The sequence below is a fragment of the Scyliorhinus canicula genome, chromosome 9 (genome assembly GCF_902713615.1).
Source record: "Scyliorhinus canicula chromosome 9, sScyCan1.1, whole genome shotgun sequence".
Lineage (NCBI taxonomy): Eukaryota > Metazoa > Chordata > Chondrichthyes > Carcharhiniformes > Scyliorhinidae > Scyliorhinus > Scyliorhinus canicula.
The window spans coordinates 151,623,024-151,638,788 of NC_052154.1; the positions used below are offsets into that span (position 1 = coordinate 151,623,024).

Sequence of the window (15,765 nt, forward strand, 5' to 3'; positions counted from 1 at the left end):
TCAGAAGGGGAGATGATCACTGATGATTGCACAATGTGTAGCTCCATTCGTGACTCAGATGCTGCATGTGGGCACAGACCACTTCGGTAAGACCTGGACATCAAGCACAAGTGCCAAGCAATGATCATCTCCAACAAGAGAGAAACTAACCGTCTGCCCATGATATATGATTGGAATTAATTTTTGAATCCCCCAATATCAATCTCCTGGGAGTTACGATTGACCAGAGTCTGAACTGGGCCAGCCATATAAATGCTGTGGCTATTAAAGCAGATCAGAGGCTGGGGATTCCACAGTGGGTAACCGTTATCGGCCAGGGTTTAAAAAAACTCCAAGTATATTATGGCGTTCACCTGACCTACAACTTTTTGTTGAATTTGGCTAGGACGAGCACAAGAGCCTGCCTTTCAGGTGTTATTCAACAGACTTCTTGGGTGCTTTAAATCAAAAACACAGCAAGAATATTTATCCATTACAAATATAAATACCCCACACAGCTACAGTAATCTATGTATAACCCTTAATGAATCCTCCCTTAACTGTTCCAATTCAATAACAAAATCCAAGTTAAACCAGAAACCTCTTTTCAAAAGTGTGGCCCAGCACACAGAATTCTCACTGGCATACGACTGTTATTATTGATACTCTGTCCCCCTTTTCAAACAGCAGATTTGAGTTCCTTCCAAAAAGCAACTATCTCTTTTAAGTTACCAAGCAGTCTGGAACAGCTTTTAAAATGAAGGCAGAGAGGCAGGCCAAAAAAAACTTCTGTATTCTATCTGAGTCCACAGCAGCCAAATGTGAAAGCGAAACCCCAAAATATTCTCAGAGCCACAGCCCAGCTCCACCCACACAATGACATCACTGAAGCCATGTGATAAGACAAAAACCTTTCTTAAAGGGACACTCCTCACATGACTGTAACACCTGACTCCCCAAAGCCTGTCCACTATCTTCAAGTCACAAGATGGAATACTTCCCAATTGCCTGGTTGCGTGTGGCTGTAGCAACAATCAAGGAGCCCCACATCATTCAGGACACAGGCTGCTTGATTGGCACCCCACCCACCACGTTAAGCATTTACACCCTCCCCTACCCATGTACTGTGGCAGACGTGTGCACCATCCAGAGGTTGCACAGCAGCAACCCACTAGGCCTCTGCCAACTAGAAGGACAAGGGCTGAAGCTGCACGAGAACACCGCCACCTACAAGTTCTCCTCCAAGCCACACACCATCCTGCCTTGGAACTATGTTGCTGTTCCTTCACTTTCACTGGCTCAATAGCCTGGAGCTCCATTTCTAACAGTGTACCTGCATCTCACAAACTGCAACGGGTCAAGAAGGCTGCTCACCACCTTTTCATTAGAATTTTTAAAAACTATCCCCATTTCCTTGGTACCCAAAATCTATTAATCTGTCTTGAATATGCTCAAAGTTTGGGCATCCATAGCTCTCTGAGGAAGAGGATTGCAATGATTTGCTACCCTTTGTTTTCCCAATATCTGCCCTATCAGGTCCCCTTCAATTAGGATCACCTCTCATTTTTTTGAACCTCCATGGAATATATGGAGACTAGAGAATCTGCTCAATCTTCCCTCTAAGGACAATCCCATCATCCCAGGAACTAGTCCAGTGTACAAAACATGTTTTTTCTTCATCACCCACCCTTAGAAGGTGTTGACGTCTAACTTTGGTACAAGCCAGTTGTCCCTTAGTGCCTAGAAATATTTGTCATCCTTGATGTAGGTACTCTGGTGATAAATGGTGGCACTGTGGACCTCGTTAGCTGGGCGTTTAGCTAATCTGTAGGATGATGTAATGAGGTATGGGATCATGAATGCTGGTAGGCTGTAGGCAGTGGAATTGGCAAGGTTCTTGTCTACGCCTAACTCAGCCCATTTGCGATTGAAACCCGTATCCAAATTATCAACTCCAAAACTTAACTATTCTAATGCTCTCCCGATTTTTTTTTTAAAAATCAGTCCATCCAAAACTCTGCTATCTATATCCTGTCCCATTAGTCCTTCACCCCAGTTCTCAAGCACTTATTTAATATAGTCATTCTCATGTTTGAAGTTCCTCAGCTCCTCCAATGTTAAGAGACCTCCCCTACCTCCGGCTTCCCTTAAACTCTCCATTGCTTGACATTGGCCTCTTATGTATTCCCTTATTTCACTCCACCATTCGTTCCTGTGCCTACACCTGGGGTGAAATTCTGAAACTCGCTGCCTTTCTTTCCCCAACCCTGCCTTTCCACCTACCTCACCTCTTTCCTCAAAACTGAGCGCCTATTTGTCAATCTGCTTTTTTGTCAGTCCTTCCTAATATGACCACCTTGTGCTTTGATGTTTTCCTTGTTGAATGGGTTGTATGAATGCGAGTTACCATTAGCTAACTGTCTGCCAAGTGAGCGTTGGCAGGTTTTGGCTGCAGTTATTGGCAGACTGTTGATGTTCTTCACTTTAAATTTGTCTCCAGCACCCTTATAACGGTATATTCTAGTGGATTACATTTTTGAAAAAATCTTCTCCTCTCCCCTCTTAAATCTGTGCCTTCTGGTTAAAAGAATGTTGCCAAGGGCAGCACGGTGGCGCAGTGGGTTAGCCCTGCAGCCTCACGGCACTGTGGTCCCAGGTTCGATCCCGGCTCTGGGTCACTGTCCGTGTGGAGTTTGCACATTCTCCCCGTGTTTGCGTGGGTTTCGCCCCCACAACCCAAAAATGTGCAGGATAGTTGGATTGGCCACACTAAATTGCCCCTTAATTGGAAAAATGAATTGGGTACTCTAAATTTATATTAAAAAAAAGAATGTTGCCGTGTTGGCAATTCACCCATCTCCATATGCATGTCTTTAGAAAGAGTCTATGGATCACCTTGTCACATTGCTGTTTCTAGAATCTTGCTGTGCGTTAATTGGCTACTGCGTTTCTGTATGACCACAACTCAAAAGTACTTGAAAATGAAAATGAAATGAAAATCGCTCATTGTCACGAGTAGGCTTCAATGAAGTTACTGTGAAAAGCCCCTAGTCGCCACATTCCGGCCCCTGTCCGGGGAGGCTGGTACAGTACTTCATTGGCTGTAAAGCATTTGGAGACATCCCGAGGTGAAGGGTGATGTTGAAGTGCTGCTACTTTTTATTGCCCAGTTTACAAACAAGTGTTGCGTCGTTAACAGTAACAAGGGCAACCAGACTCGATTGACACATTGGCTGGCAAATGTTCTAACTGTGCGCATTCCTTCTGCTTTCAGACCCGATTGATGCAAGATGAATCACCAAGATGGAGTTTTGAAACACTGGTTACGACGGAAGAGGAGCAACACCATTGACGCCACGTGTGCCCTGGACTCATTGCTGTATCTCTCTCCGAAGCATGCAGTACCATAGCACTCAGAACTTTGCACTGGGAAGAAGGATTTTAAATTGCCATTTTATTTAGGTGAACTTTTTGTTTTATGTTTCAGTCAAATATCTGGAGTTGATTATGAAAATATATCCATGCCTTTTTGCAGCCAAGAAAGCAATTGAATTAAACATTGTAAACTAGCCGGAATTTTTTAGTTAATACATTTGTGTCCCAATGGTTAAAACTCAATTGTAAGTGGTTATAACTTATGGGGACCTCAACACTTTTTTGATTGCATCTACAGATTTTGTAAGTGAACAGGCTGTTTTAATTTCAGATAATTCATTATGATTGAATTTATTGTGTGTTTTATGTAAATTCATTTATACGTGCTTTAGCTAAAGGATAGACTGATAATTTAAGGTTCTTTAAAGATCCAGTTCCTTAAGGGTGCATTTTCCCCCAAAATCCAATGGATTATTCTTTAAACTGTGGTAATGAAGTTGATCTAGTGCCATCTTGGGTACAGAGTATTCTTACAGCCTTTCTCCTATACATGATGTGGAGATGCTGGCGTTGGACTGGGGTGAGCACAGTAAGAAGTCTTAGAACACCAAGTTAAATTCCAACAAGTTTGTTACAGACGCTAGCTTTCGGAGCACTGCTCCTTCCTCAGGTGAATCCTCAGATTCACCTCAAGAAGGAGCAGTGCTCTGAAAGCTAGTGTTTGTAACAAACCTGTTGGATTTTAACCTGGTGTTGTAAGACTTCTTTCTCCTATACAATTGTGTTTCTGGTGTCTGTTTAGAATTCTTTGCATGTGTGGGCTTTGGCGGGTTTTTTAGACCTGTAAGCAAGACCAGTTTGACCAGTGCTCCTGTTTTCATGGTTATTACTGTTACTACTGTTCTGCTGAGTTACAGTTAATGTGAAACTTCGTAACTTATTTATATAAAGAAATTCCTTCTTGTAAACAATGCACTCGACTATGTTCTTTGTGCTCTTAAGTTACCACATCTTTTTTTTTAAATTTAGATTACCCAATTATTTTTTCTATTAAGGGGCAATTTAGTGTGGCCAATCCACCTACTCTGCACATTTTTGGGTTGTGGGGGCGAAACCCACGCAGACACGGGGAGAATGTGCAAACTCCACACGGACAGTGACCCAGAGCCGGGATCGAACCTGGGACCTCAGCGCCGTGAGGCGGTTGTGCTAACCACTAGGCCACCGTGCTGCCCTAAGTTACCACATCTTAAGGACAGCACGGTAGCGCAGTGGTTAGCACTGCTGTCTAGTGGCTCCGAGGTCCCAGGTTCAATCTGACTCTGGGACACTGTCCATGTGGAGTTTGCACATTTTCCCTGTGTTTGGGTGGGTTTCGGCCCACAACCCAAAGATGTGCAGGGTAGATGGATTGGCCACACTAAATTGCTCCTTAATTGGAAAAAATGAATTGGGTACTCTCAATTTAAAAAAAAACACATCTCTTTGGCAACAAGGAGAAAACAGCAAGAATATAAAACAAAATGTTTTGATGTTCAGGTTGCATTCAGTGAATAGTTAGTTTTCACCATGGGTTTATTCAACAAAATTTCAAGTTAGCAGCAGTATGGCTATGTTTGAGGAGATTGGTGAGTTCAATGATCGAAACAAGTGCTGGGGTGAATATGTGGAGAGCTTGCAGTTTCTCATTTTAGCAAATGGAATAGAAGCATAGAATTTACAGTGCAGAAGGAGGCCATTCGGTCCAACGATTCTGCACCAGCCTTGGAAAGAGCACCGTACTTAAGCCCATGACTCAACCCTATCCCCGTAACTCAGTAACACCTACTAATGTTTTGTACACTAAGTGGCAATTGCGCATGGCCAATCCGCCTAACGCACATATCTTTGGACTGTGGCTGGAAACCGGAGCAGCCGGAGGAAACTCGCGAAGACACTGGGAGAACGTGCAAGCTCCACACAGGCAATCGCCTGAGGCCGCAGTTGAATCCGGGTTAACAGTGCTAACCACTGTGTCATCATGCCACCACAGTGAAGATAAGGAAAAACAGCGCTCGATTCTCCTGTTAATCTAGTTAATGTGGAATCTGGCCACACCACACAAGACCGGGGAGATTTCATTTGCAGATTTAGTTGTTCTGGTCCAAAATCACCATAACCCAAAGCCCTCGGTGAGTGCTCAAAGATTCATATTTCATAGCCATTTTCGAAAAGCAGATCAATCGGTCCTTAACTTTGTGGCAAAATTGTGGCAACTTTCAACACATTCTGGTTTTGGAGCAGTTTTCGAAGATATGGAGCTGAATGAATCCATCAGACTCACCGAAAGATCACCACGGGCGGGATGCGGACCAGCGTGGCCAATCCACCTAACCTGCACATCTTTGGATTGTGGGGGTGAGGCCCATGCAGACACGGGGAGAATGTGCAAACTCCACACGGACAGTGACCCGGGGCCGGGATGGAACCCGAGCCCTCAACGCTGTAGGCCGCAGTGCTGTCCCATAGCTATCATTTTTGCAGCAAAAGATTCCATTGGTACCTCTATGGCCATTTGTTCACCATATGTACCAACCACAAGCCACTGTTGAGTGTTTTCAGTCCATTGACCCCAGATGTGAATTTCCGCTGGGCGGGGGCGGCCGGTGAATCCCGCCAATGGTCAGAGATAGGCTGGTCTGCCGCATTAACGAGGACAGCATTCGGCGTTGGTTGTTGGGTGAAGTCACACTGACTTTTAAGAAGGCTCTGGAAATTTCACAGGGCATGGAAATGTCTACTCATAATGCTAGAGATATTCAGAAGGCTAATGTTGGCAGGAGCTCTGCATCAAATGAGGAAAGGGGTTGCAAAAAAAAAGTGAAAGCAGTGGAGTGTTTTGAGTGTGGTGGGCCACACTATGTGAATCTTTGTAAATTTATGGATGCTGTTTGTCACTGGTGCAGCAAGAAGAGGCATTTAGCAAAGAAAAGTTAAATTTGAAGAAGCCTCAATCAGCTACATGTGATTTTAGACAACCCAGAACAGGCAGACAAGCAAGCTTATAGAATGCGTAATATGGGTCATGCACGAGCAGAGCCTTTTTTTGCTACAGTGGTGGTCGATAGTAAGACAATAGAGATGGAAATGGACATGAATCTCCACATCCATAATTAGTGAAGACCTACCAATCGACGTGGGACTCTAACCGAGCGGCAGCCCTTACTCTGGCGGAGATTAATCTTCGGATGTATACCGGAGAGTCCATGCCTTTGATCGGGACTTTGGAAGTCCATATTGCAGGTAATAGTCAAGAAGCAAGGGCACGTCTACTTGTGGCGAAAAGGAATGGGTCGAGTGCTAATGTGTGACTGGCTTAGCAAAATTCCATTGAAGTGGATGAGGTCAAGCAGATGAAGGTGACCGAGGACGAATCCAAACGCATTCACAAACGTGTTCAAGGTTGAACTGGGTACATTGTGTAGCACTACTGTGAAGTTGTACATAGAGCCTCAGGCTACTCGCTTTTTCAAGCCCAGGACAATGCCCTATTCCATGAGAAAGAAAGTGGAGGAGGAGTTGGAATGGCTGCAAAGGCTTGCAATCCTTAAGCTTATTCAATTTTCTCATTGGGCAGCTCTAATCATTCCTGTCCTTAAAATTGCTGTTATGCTGCGCATATGTGGTGACTGCTGGCTCACCATTAATGACGTTCCCAAGTTATCCATACCTAGGGTGGAAGATTTGTTTGCGATTCTTGCATTTTCAAACTCAAGACATTTTCAAAACTGAACATGAGCCAAGGATATCACCAACTTGTGTTAGAGGAAGATTTGAAACAATACGCGGTTATCAACACACTTAAAGGGTTGTTCAAGCACAATCATTTGGTTTTTAGCATAACCTCCAGTCTGGTGATTTTTCAAAGGACAATGGACAACCTGTTGGAAGGCATTTTTCAGGTTGTGGTCTACTTGGATGACATCTTAATTACACCGAAGACTGTGGAGGAGCACCTCAGCAATCTGGATCAAGTTTTTAAAAGGTTTTCAAAGTGGGACTTAGTATGAAGAGGAGCAAGGGCATTTTCCAGGTACAAAGTGCAGAGCATCTAGGCCACAGAATCACTGAACAAGGCTTAACTTCTGCGGAGGGGGAGATTTGAGCCATTAAGGAAGCTCCAGAGCCCAGGAATGTGTTGGAGCTCGGGTCATTTTTGGGCTTGGTAAACTATTGTGGAAATTTTTTCCAGACCTGTATTGGCTCCACTGCAGCTACTTCTGCACAAAGAAACTAAATGGAAGTGGGAGTTCACACACAAGATTTCATGGATGAGAAGGCACTGCTGCAATCGACTAATCTGGTCTATTTTAATCCAGACAGGAAACTTGTCCTGTCGCGAGATGCCTCGACCTATAATGTGGGGGCCGCACTTTCTCATTTAATGGAGAACAGGTCCAAAATACCCATCGATTTTGCATCTAGAACTCTGACAAAGGCTGAAAAGGGATATTCACAGTTGGACAAAGAGGGTCTAGCTATCGTTTTTTTTCTCGTTTTTTAAATAAATTTAGAGTAGCCAATTATCTTTTTTCCAATTAAGGGGCAATTTAGCGTGGCCAATCCACCTAACCTGCACATCTTTGGATTGTGGGGGTGAGACCCACGCAGACACAAGGAGAATGTGCAAACTCCACACAGACAGTGACCCGGGGCCGGGATGGAACCCGAGCCCTCAATGCTGTAGGCAGCAATGCTGCCCCATAGCTATCGCTTTTGCAGCAAAAAGATTCCATTGGTACCTCTATGGCCATTTGTTCACCATATGTACCAACCACAAGCCACTGTTGAGTGTTTTCAATGAATCAAAATGTATTCCTCCCATGGCCTCAGCAAGAATGCAGTGCTAGGCGCTGACATTGTCAACTTGGGAGTGGCCTGATAGGCCGTGGCCCAGACTGCCTGTGGATTTTGTGGGAATTTTCATGAACTAATAATAATAATAATCGCTTATTGTCACAAGTAGGCTTCAATGAAGATACTATGAAAAGCCCCTAGTCGCCACATTCCGGCGCCTGTTCGCAGAGGCGGGTACAGGAATTGAACCCGCGCCGCTGGCCTTGTTCTGCATTACAAGCCGCCTGTTTAACCCACTGTGCTAAACCAGCCCCATGTTTGTGTTTTTGGTTGTTGATGTGCATTTGAAATGGTTGGAAGAACGTATCATGAGCAATATTACAGCTCCTGTGACAATTGAGAAATTAATTAAATTTTTGCAATACATGATCTACCAGATTTCCGTGCTTCGAATAACAGCACTATGTTTACAAGTGAATTATTTAAAGAATGGTCTACGCCATGTGTAAACTGCACCCTTTCATCCGGCTTTAGTTTTGCGAAGAGAGCTGTTCGTACTCTGAGGGGAGGGCTTGAAGAGAATGGCAGGTGTGATTTTGAGTACAAAGCTCTCTCATGAATTTTACTCCAATACTGCATCACCATATAATCCAACACTAGGCTTTCTCCAGCGGAATTGTTTAGGCAGAAGACCGAAGTCTCATTTGGATTTGTTTCATCCAGATCTCAGAGCTAAAGCGAGCAGGAGACAAGAGAAGCAGAAGGAGGGACAAGACTACCACGCCAAAGAGAGGCAGTTCAAACTGGTTGATCAGGTTTACATTAGGAACTTTGTTGGTAACCAGAGGTGGTTATGTGGAATCATTTTAAACCAAAGTGGTTCAGTATTTTAGGTCGTGAGACTGCAACACACAAGAATTGTTTGCAGATAACAATACCATATTTGTTTATGCTATGACTCAGAGTCAGCAACCGTTACAGATAATCTGACAGAAGGTAATACTGTTGTAGGTGTTCACTAAGATGTGGTTCCTGCGTTTCCAGGTTTACCAGTTGACTCTGCTAGGGGAGTGGAAGAGGAACATTCATGTTCAGATTCTCGATCTACCTCTTCACCTATGTTTCCAGGCCACCTGTTAAAAGATTCACCAGTGGCATTGCATGGTCAAAATGCAATCGCAAAGCTCCTGCCAGATTTTTGTATCGTTAAGACATTACTTTTGTTGTATTTCTGGCCTGATGCGGAATTGAAATTTAAGGGGGGAGAAATGTTACCAAGTGTCATTTTGAGTACAGGGTATTCTTATAGGCCTTTCTCCTAGGTCATTGTTGACGGTTCTGAGCAAGTGCAAGCTTTGGTGTTGTTTACAGTCTGCAAGAGGGTGACCTGTAAGCAAGACATGTTTTACTAATACTCCTGTTTTCATAGTTACTATTGTTACTACTGTTCTGCTGAGTTACTGTTCTGGTTAAACTTTGTAATTTATTTATCTAAAGAAGTTACACAAAATCATGGGATTTTGCACTGAAGGAGGCCATTCAACCCATCCTGCCTGTGCCAGCTCTTTGAAAGACTCACTCCATTGCTCTTTCCCCACAGCCCCGCAAATGCTTCCTTTTCACATATTTATCCGAGATCATTTTGGACATTACTATTGGCTCTATTTCCGTTCAGGCTGTGCATTCCAGATCATAATTCAATGCATTAAAAAAATCTCCTCATCCCTGATGCACAATCAAGAGAACAAGCAAGAACAAGGGTCCATCAACAGTTCACATAGACTCGATCAGCCGATCGGGACCCTTGGACGTCCTCTGCGACCTGCGGAGCTTCGCTGGAGACATTGGCGTTGTGGGCGTCCGTGACTCCGGGAGCGATGATCCGGTCCTTGTGGCTGCGTCCGTAACCCTAGTCGGAGCTGGCGAAGGCCGGGCCGGGGGAGGGTCATCCGCGTGTAAGGGCGTCGGCGAGCCAGGGAGGGGAGCGCCTGCCGGGAGCAGTTGCGGTTGGGGGGTGGTTGGGGGGGGCTGGTGCCGGGGGCGATGGCAGGGATCCGGCGGTGCCAGGTCCCGTAGGGAGATCGTGTCCTGTCGGCCGTCGGGATGCTCCACATGCGCGTACTATGGGTCCAACTTGTGCACCCGCACGTGTTTCCGGAGCAGGATGGGCCCGGGGGCAGCCAGCCAGGTCGGGAGCGGGGTCCCTGAGGAAGTCTTCCTGGGAAAAACAAGAAGGTGTTCGTGAGGCGTTTGATTAGTGGATGTGCAAAGAAGTGACCGGATTGAGTGGAGGGCTTCTGGGAGGACCTCTTGCCAGCAGGAGACTGGGAGATTTCTGGACCGTAGGGCCAGCAGGATGGTCTTCCAGACCATACCATTCTCCCTCTCGACCTGTCCATTAACCTGGGAGTTGTAACTTGTCATCCTGCTTCAGGCAATGCCCTTGCTGAGCAGGAATTGAAGCAGTTTGTCACTCATAAAGGAGGACCCCCTATCGCTATGAATGTCAGCGGGGAATCCGAACAGGGAGAAGATGGTGTGCAGGGCTTTAATGATGGTGGGGGTGGTCATGTCGGGACAGGGGATGGCGAACGGGAAGCGGGAGTACTCGTCAATCACGTTGAGGAAGTACGTGTTGCGGTTGGTAGAGGGGAGGGGACCTTTGAAGTCAATGCTGAGACGTTCAAAGAGGTGGGAAGCCTTTATCAGATGCGCTTGTTCGGGGCGGTAGAAGTGCGGCTTGCATTCCGCGCTGATGTGGCAGTCCCTAGTGAATGTCCTGACCTCCTCGATGGAGTAGGGCAGGTTGTGGGTCTTGATAAAGTGAAAGAAGCAGGTGATCCCCAGGTGGCAGAGGTCCGTGTGCGTTGGCACAGGCTCGTTCAGCTTCCCAGGACGATACAAGATGTCGTAGTTGTAGGTGGACAGTTCGATCCTCCACCACAAAATGTTGTCGTTCTTTATCTTGCCCCTCTGTGCGTTGTCAAACATGAAGGCCACTGACCGTTGGTCTGTGAGGAGGGTGAACCTTCTGCCGGCCAGATAGTGTCTCCAGTGTCGCACAGCTTCTACTAAGGCCTGTGCTTCCTTCTCGACCGAGGAGTGGCGGATTTCGGAAGCGTGGAGGGTACGGGAGAAGAAGGCCACGGGTCTGCCCGCTTGGTTGAGGGTGGCCGCCTGAACTACATCGGACGCGTCGCTCTCGACCTGGAAGGGGAGGGACTCATCGATAGCTCGCATCGTGGCCTTTGCAATATCTGCTTTGATGCGGCTGAAGGCCTGGCGGGCCTCCATTGACGGGGAACGTGGCTGATTGGATGAGGGGACGGGCTTTGTCGGCATAATTGGTGACCCACTGGGCGTAATATGAAAAGAAAGCAAGACAGCGCTTGAGGGCTTTGGGGGAGTGGGGAAGAGGGAGCTCCATCAGGGGGCGCATGCGTTCCGGGTCAGGGCCTATCACTACGTTACGCACTACGCAGCCGAGGATGGCTAGACAGTCGGTGCTAAACACGCATTTGTCCTTGTTATAGGTCTGGTTCAGGAGCTTTGCGGTTTGGAGGAATTTGCGGTGGTTAGTGTCGTGGTCCTGCTGATAGTGGCTGCAGATGGTGACATTATCGAGATACGGGAAGGTTGCCCGTCGACCGTTCGGTCCATCTCCCTTTGCAAGACCGAGACCCCGTTTGTAACACCGAAGGGAACCCTTAAAAAGTGGTAGAGCCGCCCGTCCACTTCGAACGCAGTGTACTTGCGATCACTCGTGCGGATGGGGAGCTGGTGGTAGGCGGACTTGAGGTCCACTGTGGAGAAGACCTCGCACTGTGCGATCCTGTTGACCAGGTCAGATATACGGGGGAGAGGGTACGCGTCCAGCTGCGTAAACCTGTTGATGGTCTGACTGTAGTCTATGACGATCCTATTCTTCTCCTCGGTCTTTACCACCAGAACTTGCGCTCGCCAGGGGCTGTTGCTAGCCTCGATGACCCCTTCCTTCAGAAGCCATTGGACCTCGGACCTGATGAAGGTCCGGTCCTGGGCACTGTACCGTCGACTCCTGGTGGCGACAGATTTGCAAACCAGGATGGGGGATCGACCTTGAGGGACGCGAGGCTGCAGACAGTGAGGGGAGGCATGGGGCCGCCGAATTTGAATGTTATGCTCTGGAGGTTACACTGGAAGTCTAACCCCAGGAGTGCTGCCGCGCAGAGGTGAGGGAGGACCAATAGTTTGTAGTTTTTAAACTCCCTCCCCTGGACTGTGAGGTCCACTGTGCAGCACCCCGTGCTCTGTACAGAGTGAGAGCCGGAGGCCAGGACGATTTTTTGCTTAACCGGGTAGACAGGGAGAGTGCAGCGTCTTACCGTGGCGGGGTGGACGAAATTGTCTGTGCTCCCGGAGTCCAGCAGGCAGTTTGTCTCGAGGCCATTGAGTAAAATCTTCATGGTCGCTGTGGAGAGGGTGCGGGGCCGAGACTGATCCTGTGTGACTGAAGTGAGTCATGGCAGATAGTCGGAGTCTTCATCAGGCAGGGAATAGTCACCCGTGGGGTCCTTGGAGCCGATCCATAATGGCTGCACCCGTCGGCTGCACATGGTGGGGGGTGGACAAAATGGCGGTGCCCGTTCCCCGCACGTAGAGTCGGAGGTCCAAAATGGCGGCGCTCTGGGGTCGCACACGGTGTCGGGGGTGTAAAATGGCGGCGCCCGGGGATCACACGTGGTGTTGGAGGATGGGGGCAGCGAAGTCCGCGGGCCGCACGGGGCCCCTGAAGAGAGCGAGGGGAGAGTCCCGCGGTCGCTGCTTGGCACCACAGCGACCGCTTTTGCCTGGCAAACGGCCACAAAGTGGCCCTTCTTCCCGCAGCCCTTGCAGGATGCGGAACGTGCCGGGCAGCGCTGACGGGGGTGCTTTGCCTGGCCGCAGAAATAGCAACGGGGCCCCGCGGGTTTTTCGGGGCGCCCTGTGGCGCAGGCCTGGGGGGTGTCCGAATCCATGGGGGAGAGAGAGGCCGAGTTCCACGCTGCCCAGGGGGCCACCGCGCGGTCGGGGGCGTACGAGCGTGCTTTTCGGTTCGCGACGTCTAGGGAGGAGGCGAGGGCCCGTGCCTCCATGAGGTTTAAAGTTTCTCTCTCCAACAGTCTTTGGCGGATCTGCGAGGACTGCATGTCTGCAACAAAGGCATCCCGAATCAGGAGTTCGGTATGCTCAGCAGCAGATACCTGTGGGCAGCCACAGTTCCTCCCCAGCACGAGGGGGGCACTGTAAAAATTGTCCAGTGACTCACCAGGTATCTTCTGCCTTGTGGCTAGTAAGTGCCGAGCATAGACTTGGTTCACCGGCCGTATGAAATGTCCTTTGAGCAAGTCCATAGCTGTGTCGTAGTCTGTCATGTCCTCTATGAGCGTGTATATGGAGGTGCCGATGCACGAGTCGAGGATTTGTAGTTTCTGCTCCCTCTTCGGGACATTTTCCACCGTGCTAAGGTAACTGTTGAAGCAAGCCAGCCAGTGCTTAAACGCGGCTGTTGCATTCGCTGCGTGAGGGCTGAATCGAAGACACTCCGGCTTAATACGGAGCTCTATCCTTTAAAATCTTGCTGATTAAATTGATGCACAATCAATGGGCACGAAACGTAGGTGAAGTCCGAAATGAAAGGCTTCAATCAGCAAGAAGTGAGCCCGGCAGCAGACGTACAGAAATGGCCTGGCTGCTGGGGGACACGGGTTCTTATACCCCGCCTCGTAGGTGGAGCTACCTTTCTCTTAGCCAATAGGAATACAGAGAGCACGATACTTGGGCCAATGGTCAGCGAGCCCTCTGCACCAATGGCAGCTCACACTCCCATGTACCGTAATACCCCTAGTCATACTACCACAATCCCGCCTCTGGTTCTTCTGGTCAATCACAGTAGAGTAATTCTGTATCCACTGGTTACTGAAATTACTGCCAGGTAGAAACCATTTGCTTATCAAAACCCTTCATAATTTTGAATGCATCAATTAAACCTCACCAGCACCTCCTTTGCTCTAAGGAGAACAAGCGCCACTTCTTCAATCTCTCCGCATAACCAAAACCCCTCTGGTACCATTCCAGTAAATCTCCTCTGCACCCTCTCCAAGGCCTTGAGAAAAAAGTATTTCCCAAGTGATTTGCGCCAAATTGCTTTATTGCCATGTGAGCAAATTCACCCGTGGAGTTTCATATAGTAAGTCAGTTGTTATCGATGTGAATGTTTGGGATTCTCTACCTCAGAGGGCCTTGGAATCTGTGGTTAAGGAAGAGATTGATAGATTTCCAATTAACAATAATGTGGAGGGTTATGTGGATAGTGTGGATAAAAAGCATTGAAGTATCCGATCAACCGTGGTCACATTGAATGGTGAAGCAGGCTCAACGGAATGAATGGCCTACTCCTGTTCCTGTGTTCCTCTAATTATAATGCGCAATGTAATATTCTGCTGTGAAGCTGGAGGTATGGTTAAGATGGTCTGTCCATTTAACATAATGTCTAATGATAACATCATTGCAGTTTAATGTCTGCTTGATGTGGGAAGCTTATGGATTATGGCAGTTTATTTTCCATTGTTCATTCCTGGGTGTGGGCATCACTGGCAAGGGCAGCTTTTATTGTCCATTCCTACTTTACCTTGGGAAAGTGCTGGCACGCCACCTTCTTGAATACAACTGAGTGACTTGCTCGGCCATTTCTAAGGCAGTTAAAGTCAATCACATTGCTGTGGATCTGGAGTCACATGTGAACAAGCCTGGGTGAGAACAACAAATTTTGAACCAGATGGGTTTTCGCAGCAACGCATGAAGTTATATGGTTGCCATTACTGATGCTGGATTTTTAATTCCAGATCTATTTGATTAATTGAATCTTAAATTCCCCAGCTGCCATGGTTAGGATTTGAATTCCTATCACAGGATCATTAGTCCATTAACGTAAGGACGGCATGGGATGTACAGTGGTTAGCACTGCAGCCGCTCAGCGGCAGAGACCAGGGTTCAATTCCGGCCTTGGGGCGCTGTCTGTGTGGAGTTTACACATTCTCCTTCTCCCCGTGTCTGCATGGGTTTCCTCCGGATGCTCCGGTTTCCTCCCACAGTCCAAAGGTGAGCAGGTTAGATGGATTGGCCCTGCTAAATTGCCCCTTAGTTTCCAAAGGTTAGGTGGGGTTACGTGGTTGTGGGGGACTGGGCCTAGGTAAGGTGCTTCATCAGAGGGTCAGTGCAGACTCGATGGGCCGAATGGCCTCCTTCTGCACTGTAGGGCTTCCATGGCCTTTACTCAATTCAGAATAGAAAAACAAGTATAAATGGTTGAATTTATTACGTTCCTTCGGTGCTCTTCAGAGACTTTGAAATGTGGCATTGGAACTTTGACATCTCGGGAGTAAAGAGAATTTCCTCAAATTTTACAGAAACAAAGAAAATAGGGGCAGGAGGAGGCCATTTGGCCCTTTGAACCTGCTCTGCCATTCACTATGATCGTGGCTGAACATCCAACTCAATAGGCTGATCCCGCATTCTCCAATTTCATTTGAACCCCTTCACCCCAAGTGCTATATA

The 15,765-nt window shown here is 47.6% G+C and overlaps 1 protein-coding gene across 1 annotated transcript in view; it reads left to right on the forward strand.

Annotated features, from left to right (window-relative positions):
- Nucleotides 1-15,765, forward strand: part of rep15 (RAB15 effector protein) — a 29,143-nt gene that overhangs the window by 929 nt on the left and 12,449 nt on the right. Inside the window, exon 2 of the mRNA XM_038807916.1 lies at nucleotides 3,254-3,441. The gene's annotated coding sequence lies outside the window, so the exon portion shown is untranslated. The remainder of the gene's footprint in view (nucleotides 1-3,253; nucleotides 3,442-15,765) is intronic.